Raw genomic sequence first — 7,959 nt, forward strand, 5'->3', positions numbered from 1 at the left:
TGGTGCACACAACGGAAAAGACAACGAACAAAACAGAAAACACGAAAACAAACTGACTGGAAGACAAACAACAAGTTATGTAAAAAAAGTAAAATAAAGAATAAAAATGAATAGGAAAACATCAGACCTCATATCAAATAAATTAAACTGTACTTTAATAACAAGCAAATGATGGTTTATTCAAATGTACATTATATAAGGACTCTCGATTCTACACAACGTTATTAGCAAAATATACCACTGATGATTCACAGTCTTTCTATGCAAATCTCCAATTCATCAAATTTAAATATAATTAAATTATGTATAAATTATATATGACTCACTTTGAATAGTAATTATAGATAAATCACTGCATTAGAAATGGGCCTATTTTATAACCAGCTACTTTTTTGTCTGTATCAAACAGTTCGTGGTAACGAACTGTAGTAAGGAGCGACCCGGCTCAATAGTAACGGAAACTCTAAGAAATAGAATTTTGATACCAATAGCTACATCAAAAGAATCGCATTTTAATGCTGATTTAAATATATAAGTTTCGTCAAGTTTAGTCTTACCTATCAAAAGTTACGAGCCTGAGAAAATTTGCCTTATTTTAGAAAATAGGGGGAAACACCCCCTAAAAGTAATATAATCTCAACGAAAATCACACCATCGGATTCAGCGTATCAGAGAATCTCACTGTACAAGTTTCAAGCTCATATCTACAAAATGTGGATATTAGTATTTTTTGCCATAAGACCGATCACGGGTGCGTGTTTATTTGTTTGTTTGTTTTTTTTTCTGTTTTTTTTCTTTTTCCCAGGGGTGATTATATCGACCCAGTGGTCCTAGAATGTTGCAAGAGGGATCATTCTGATGGGAAATAAAAGTTTTAGTGCCCTTTTTAAGTGACCGAAAAATTAGGTCTTTGGGGACGACTTACTCCACCATAGTCCCAGTGGGAGGGGTTGCAAGTTACAAACTTTGACCAGTGTTTACATATAGTAATTGTTATTGAGAAGTTTGCAGACGTTTTCAGGGGGATTTTTCGGTTTGGGGGGGAGGGGAGTTACGTGGGAGGATCTTTCCATGGGGGAAGGAAATTTCAATGAAGGGGGCGCAGGATTTTCTAGCATTATTTAAAAAAAACAATGAAGAAATAAATATGAAAAGTTTTTTCAACTGAAAGTAAGGAGCAGCATTAAAACTTAAAACGAACAGAAATTATTACGCATATGAGGGGTCAACTCTTCATAGTAACTCACTCTTTGCGCTAAAGCATTCTTAGTAATTTCAACAATTCAGCCTTTGTGATTCAGTGGTCATTCTTATGGAACTGGGGCAAAATTTAAGCTTTAGTGTAAAGAGCGAGGTATTGACAAGGGGGTGAACCCCCTCATATATGTAATAAAAACATAAGAATATAGAAGTTCGTTATGTAAGTCAATATGTAAGTTACGTATATTTTTTACTAATGAAAACGTTCGTAAAAAATTCAAAGTTCTAGTTGCCTTTTTAAGTAATCAACAAATTGGAGGGAAACTAGGCCTCCTCTCCCACTCCTTTTTCTCAAGATCTTCCGATTAAAACTATGAGAAAGCCATTTAGCCAAAAAAATTAAACCACAAATTTCATTTTAATTATTTATGTGCGGAGAGCCAAAATCAAAACATGAATTAATTCAAAAACTTTCAGAAATTAAATAAAAAAAAATGTTCTTAACTGAAAGTAAGGAGCGACATTAAAACGAACAGAAATTACTCCGTATCTGAAAGGGGCTTTTCCTCCTCAACGCCCTGCTCTTTACGCTAAAGTTTTTTACTGTTTTAAAAAGTAGAATTGAGAGAAAGAGTCAAACTTTAGCGTAAAGAGCGAGGCGTTGAGGAGGAAAAGTCCTTTTTATATACGGAGTGATTTCTGTTCGTTTTAAGTTTTAGTGTTGCTCCTTACTTTTAGTTAAGAAAATGTGTTTTTTTTTTGTTTAATCATACAAAGAGACATTTGGAGCTAAGCTACGGCAAAAGAAAAAAGCGGTTCGCATTATTTAGCAAATATGTTAATTAAAAAAAAAGGCTTATAAACAATGGGATTAGTTGACATAGACTTGTGATGGTGAGTAATATGCCTTTGTTTGCCTAAATACGAAAATTTGAAAAACCCTCTGAAACCTGAAATAGTATATTTACCGGAATAATGAAATAGAAACCATGCAATTGAAAAAAAAAAACACTTCAGTTAATCAAACTTAGAAAAATTACTCTTTTTATTTAGGAGTGGTTCATCTTTGTCGTCGCTTACTATATTTTTTTTTAACAGTTTTTAAAAATGACAACCATGGGAAGTTCCAGCTGATTCTCCTGTTTAGATCATTAATCAAGTTACTACAGAACAAGTTCTTATAAGCAATTAGGACATAAAAACGAATTGAAAAAGTAGACATTATACAGTGTGGCAACAAGTTTGCTGCTGCAAGTCACGAAAAAAAGTAGGAGGGAGAAGAAAACTTGGCCTATGTCCTGTGTCTCAGAAACTTCGACGATTTGCAGAACATTTCTTAATATTTGTTTTATTTCCACAGTGTTTGCCCTTCTTTTTTAAGTTGTCCCAACCGTTTTCACTTGTTTTTGGAAAACTGAAAACGTAAATACAGAATACTAAAAATTCCTGTAGATTGGGCATAATGTATTGCTGTTTGATTTTTAAGACCTGAAATAAAGAGTAATATAAAGAAACGAAGAAGCATTCGTTTGCCTGTAGCAAGGACTAAGCATAATCAGATATGCAAAATCCTTCTTTACAGGCCAAAGAGCTTTTGGGGGAATAGTAAAATGTAATATTGTATGTATATTTCAGGATGATAAATCTTATCTTACTAAAAGCCATAGAGGAAAACCTGGTTGTCCCCTCCCACATATTGGTCCTTAGCAATAAAATCGTGCATTCGTGCTTGGGATCTTTGGGAAAATCATACTGACTTTTCGAAGTGACCAATTGACATTTCCGAGGTAGCTAATTGATTTATAAATATTCAAAAACTATATATTGAGATTCCCAGCTGAAGAAGAAGTAATGACGCACGGTGGCGCATTTGTCCCTGAAAAGTCAAGTAGTTATTAGAATTGGTTTTATACAATACTTATATAAGATTTGGTGGTGATTTGTACAAGCAAATCGTTGGAATTCCCATGGGGGGGAATGCCAGACCATTTATAGCTGACTTGTTTTTAAGTCAACTAGAATATAAATATATGATGGATAAGAATAATCCAAATAATTTAAAACATGTTTTGTCAAATAATAAAAGATATTTAGATGATATTTTGGTCTTAAATTCTAAGGATTTCATTGATATTTCTAAAAATATATATCCATCAGAGCTTACTCTTGAACCTAGTCATGGCGCTGGTCATGAAGATCATTTCTTAGATTTAAATGTTAATATTTGTGATAATAATAAATTAAGTTTTAAAATGTATAATAAAACGGATGATTTTGATTTTGAAGTGATTAGTTTCCCATTCCCTGAAAGTAATATACACTCAAATATCACATATTCTGCGTTTTTCTCACAGTTACTTCGTTATGCAAGGATTTGTAGTAATTATATTGATTTTAAAAATAGATGTAAAATCTTAAGCCAAAAATTGATATCAAGAGGTTTTTCTGCAAATAAATTAACTTGGCAATTTAAAAAATTTAGTTTTCATTATAACGAACTTTTAAATAAATATCAAAAGAATTATCTGGAAATACTTAAAGAAATTTTCAACTAATTTCGGAGGTTCGACAAATGATGATGCAGCGCCATTTATTTTCAATTGTGTTTCTAATAGAGCGGATTTTTTAAAAAAATAGCCGTATGGTAAAGATGAATTCTATAATTGTTTAGTTCATTAATTTTTTTTTTTTGCAATGTGTTAATACTTGTGATTTGGTAAATTTTATCATATTTAGTTTACCTATTGTTGCTAAAAAGAGGGATATATTAACAGGATAAGCTTGTTTTGGTGTTACTTGGTTGTTTTACATTTGCTGTTTTTTTTCATAGGCATGTATTTTGGGGGTGATACCTGACACGGGGATGCCATGGATATTCTGTGGTAGCCACAACACTTGGCTGGGTAGAGAATTTAAAGTGGCGAAACCCTATAGGCTTGTGTATTCTCCTGATGAGCCCTTGTGTTGGGTTGGTGCCTCTGAATTATTTGTCTTTATTATTTTTTCTATTGTTTGGTAAATGACGACTTATACTTATTGACGACATGACTGCCTGTCCATGGATTATTCTTTATGGTTGATTGTGTTTGGCTATGCTGTTAGACCTATGTGATTGTATTGATGAGTAGGGTTAAGGCCTCATTCAAGTGCTGGTCTATATTAATAACTAATTTAGGAAAACAGTCTTCCTTTTCTCCTTCTGTCTCTTTTTTTTTTTTTTTTTTTTTTTTTTTTTTTTTTTTTTTTTTTTTTTTTTTATGTGTTTGTGCTGCTGCATTGGTGATTTCTCTTTTCATGATATACAAGATAAATGGTAGGTATAGACACTTACCTTAGTGCTTCATTGAATTAATTTAATTTACTTGATCTTATATGAGAATATATTTAATATTACACAATATTGCGTCAGCGATTTAAATGAGAGGCTAGATCTCAGTTTGTGAACAGGAGGGGCTGGAAGATACCTAAAAGAGCACATTTCAATTTTCAAATTGTCTAACTCTCCAGGAGCCTTCAAATAAATACAGAAGGGCGTATTTATAAATAAAGAAGGTATTTACAATTACGTGCGTACATTTACATAAATACAGAAGGGTGTATAGACATTTAATCCTTTATGATTACTGGGAATATTTTTAGTCTATTCTATTATTATTGGTGTTAGGGGTTGTGATGGCGGTAATAGTGCCCCTCTTATTCAGACAATCTTTTTCACAGACAGCATAAGATATTCTATTCACATGGCTACCGTTACAAAGGTGAAAAAGGCGAGAAATAGCATCATAAGCCTCGTCAGAAAATTTATTGGGGGGAGAAGTGATCCATTTCTATTAAATATTTTAGTTTTCAATGATTTTGAATGGTAATTTTTAAAGTAGTACTACTAGCAGTAATATTCACATTTGTAAGTTTTTGGTCTAGTTTAACATCCTCTCCTGATGTCTTAACAGTTTCAACTTAATAATTTAAGCCGTCTCTCAGACATTGCTAGAACGACCTTTTGATAACCTGCGTGTGCAGAGTGTGTTTTGTTCGGCCCAGCATCCCCCTCTACATCCCCTGAAAGTTCTTCATTAAAACAATTAGCCTTAGCAATAGTAGCACTAATTGCAGCAGAAGTAGTAGTGGCATTATTATTAGCAGAAGTAATATGTAAATATTCCATTTTCATTTGTTCGGCCTAACCCTCAACATTTTCTAAAAGTTTCAGCCCGATGCTGATACATTCTTTTGACACACTCACAGTGTATTCCAATTTGATTCCACATTCCCTTCAACTTTTCTTGAAAATTTCTCCTTAATACCCTTAGCCTTAGATTAGTAGTAGTAGTAGCAGTAGTAGTATTAGTCTGTATACTTTTGGTTGGTTCCACTTCCCACTCAATAGCACTAAAAGCTACAACTTATACTCTAATCTGTTCCTTGGATTCAGCTGAGTAGCATGGCTATATGTAATACTGAAGAAATTTCCTTAGCGTAACCCATTGCTATCACTACTGCAGGGCTGATGACACCTTAATTAACATGCTTCGATGAATTTAGAATTAGAACAGTTTGTCAAACAGTTCATGGTAACGAACTCTAATCCCTTTAATTCCAGAAGTTCTGATGAGGATTCAAGTATATTATCTATAACTATCAAACAGTTCGTGGTAACGAACTGTAGTAAGGAGCAACGCGGCTCAAAAGTAACCAAAACTAAAAACTGGAATTTTAATACCAACAGCTATATCAAAAGAATTGTATTTTAATGATGATTATAAATATATAAGTTTCATCAAGTTTAGTCTTACCCATCAAAAGTTACGAGCCTGAGAAAATTTGCCTTATTTTAGAAAATGGGGGAAACACCCCTTAAAAGTCATACGATCTTAACGAAAATTACACCATCAGATTCAGTGTATAAGAGAGCCCTATTGTAGAAGTTTCAAGCTCCTATCTACGAAAATGTGGAATTTTGTATTTTTTGCCAGAAGGCAGATCACGGATGCGTGTTTATTTGTTTGTTTGTTTGTTGTTTTTTTCCCAGGGGTGATCGTATCGACCCAGGGGTCCTAGAATCTTGCGAGAGGGCTCATTCTAATGGAAATGAAAAGTTCTAGTGCCCTTTTTAAGTGACCGAAAAAATTGGGGGGGGGGGCACCTAGGCCCCCTCCCACGTTAATTATTTTCCCAAAGTCAACGGATAAAAATTCTGAGACAGCCATTTTATTCAACGTAGTGGAAAAACCTTATAACTATGTCTTTGGGGACGACTTACTCCCCCACAGTCCCCGTGGGAGGGGCTACAAGTTGCAATATTTGACCAGTGCTTGCATATAGTAATGGTTATTGGGAAATGTGCAGACATTTTCAGGGGTATTTTTTGGTTGGGGGAGGGGTTGAAAAGAGGGTGATATGTTGGGGGAACTTTCCATCGAGGAATTTGTCATGGGGGAAGAAAATTTCCATGAAGGGAGCGCAGGATTTTCTAGCATTATTTAGAAAAAAACAATGAAAAAATAAATATGAAAAGTTTTTTTCAGCTGGAAGTAAGGAGCAGCATTAAAGCTTAAAACGAACAGAAATTATTACGCATATGAGGGGCTCACCTCCTCTTAATACCCCGCTCATTACGCTAAATTATTTTTAGTGATTTCAACTATTTATTCTTAGGCTTTTGTGATTCAGGGGTCATTCTTAATGAATTGGGACAAAGTTTAATCTTTAATGTAAAGAGCGAGGTACTGACGAGGGGGTGAACCCCTCATATATGTAATAAAAACATGAGATTACAAAAGTGCGTTATTTAAGCTAATTCATAAGTTACATTTATCTTTTACTAATAAAAACATTCGTAAAAATTAAAAGTTGTAGTTGCCTTTTTAAGTAACCAAAAAATCGCAGGGCAATTAGGCTTCCTCCACCATTCCCTTTTTTCTCAAAATCATTCGATCGAAACTATGAGAAAGCCATTTAGCCAAAAAAAAAGCTGGCAAATTTCGTGTTAATTATTCCTCTGCGGGGAGCCAAAATCAAAACATGCATTGATTCAAAAACGTTCAGAAATTAAACAAAAAAAAAGTTTTTTTAGCTGAAAGAAAGGAGTGACGTTAAAACTTAAAACGAACAGAAATTACTTCGTATAAGAAAGGGGCTGCTTCCTTATCAACGCCCCGCTCTTTACGCTATAGTTTTTTACTGTTTTAAAAAGCAGAGTTGAGAAAAAGAGTCAAACTTTAGCGTAAAGAGCGGGGCGTTGATGAGGAAGCAGCCCCTTTCATATACGAAGTAATTTCTGTTCATTTCAAGTTTTAATGTCGCTCCTTACTTTCAGCTAAAAAAACCTGTTTTTTTATTAATAAATAAAAGGAACGACCGTGCTTTGTTTACTTTATTAGAACTTGATAGTGGAGCTGGCAGCAGCAATGATACAAAGGCAAGAGCACCAAACGTAGCAGTAGAAATTGCAAGAGGATCTCGATTAAGCCTCGAGCGGGATGATACGTATGCAAGATATGTGATATCGTTGAGAAAATTCAAACTGAAGGAGTAGTTATGTTTTGAAGCAAAACTTAGTATAATACATATGCGTACACTTCAAGCTCCATGAAATGCAATAGCAAAATATATTGAGGACAGTAAGTTGAATCCTAAGTGAAAAATGAGTAATATATAATGTTGGAACTATGTAATAAAAATGTTTCTAAATCGAATTTTTTTTTTATTTTTACATATTTTTAGTAGGTAACTATATCTCTGTATATGGTTATTAACGAA

Source organism: Artemia franciscana, unplaced genomic scaffold (genome assembly GCF_032884065.1).
Source record: "Artemia franciscana unplaced genomic scaffold, ASM3288406v1 Scaffold_1937, whole genome shotgun sequence".
NCBI classification, from domain to species: domain Eukaryota; kingdom Metazoa; phylum Arthropoda; class Branchiopoda; order Anostraca; family Artemiidae; genus Artemia; species Artemia franciscana.